Genomic DNA, 1,230 nt, shown 5'->3' with positions numbered 1-1,230 from the left:
ACACACAATCTGGCGTTGCAGTTATTCATAAAAATAAACAAAAACGTCTTCATAACTTTTCAGTTAATAATGTTTTTTTGTATATAGGCTACTATGATGCCTTTAACCAAGCATCGGTGCATATACTTGCGTGTGCACTATTACCCCATGACTAATATCTCTTTTCGTTATTGAAAGGGAATATTAGCTTGAAGTAAATAAATAAATAAGATATACAAGCTCAAAGTCAACGTGCATTTAATGGAGGAAGCGTTTTATTCAAAGTTAATTGCATTTATGATGATCTAAATCGCTGATGTGAAATCTCGTAAAAATAATGATCGTAGTAACTTCAACGATAAACGTCAGTAGCAGTGTTTGTAGCACTCTTATTGTTCCATAATGACCATCTTCGTGCATTTATAATGAGGTCCCAGCAAATGATGACAAAGTTGTTCAACTGTTATCAGATAAATCAGATAATTTAACAGCAATCCTTTTCTACTTTTTTAATTCTCTTCAGTATACGTCCTCCTTAATAAACATAATTTCTATACTTTAGCATATTGTAAGTGCAAAAATATTTTTACTGTGTACTACTTGCTATTGCACCAACAAAATCAGAATGATGACTTTAGCAAGACATTGATTTATATAACCTAACACAACAATCCCCAATGACAGGTTTTCGTGGTTTGAACATTGGTACAGCTAATAAGAAGTTGGTGCTTATTTAAAAGGCCATCACGTGTGTATCAGTAGACCATATGTATTGCTGCCAGTATGTTTTCATTGTGAATACCTGGCATTGTTGGTCTTGTTACTATTCTATTCTCGTTTTTTCTTTGCGCGTGTGTATATGTGTTCAAAGCATAATGCTTTAAAAATCTTACTTCTTACCTTTTATCCGCCTCATAAACATGAACTATCACTAATTTCCAGTACTAATGTGCAATGTGTTATGCTGTGTTAGAGGTTTCAACCTGAGGGTGGGGGATTTAAGTGTCTCAGTAGGAGAGTTTTTCCTAGAGAATGGCAAGGTCAAATTGTTGTTTTAATAGCCTGTTAGTGCTTCTGAACAAAAGTCAATGTTCATGCAGTTAAGCCCAAATCGTTTCGGCCAGTGTTTTGTTGAAAATTACCTGAGTTGCCCCCCTTTCTAGCAAATCTCTACATTTGTGAAGAAAAAGCAATTTCAGGTTTTTGGACATCTTCAGTTGTAAATTCTAGTGAAATGTTGTGGAATACCAA

This window comes from Penaeus monodon, chromosome 32 (genome assembly GCF_015228065.2).
Source record: "Penaeus monodon isolate SGIC_2016 chromosome 32, NSTDA_Pmon_1, whole genome shotgun sequence".
Taxonomy (NCBI): Eukaryota; Metazoa; Arthropoda; class Malacostraca; order Decapoda; family Penaeidae; genus Penaeus; species Penaeus monodon.
This window is presented reverse-complemented; position numbering follows the sequence as displayed.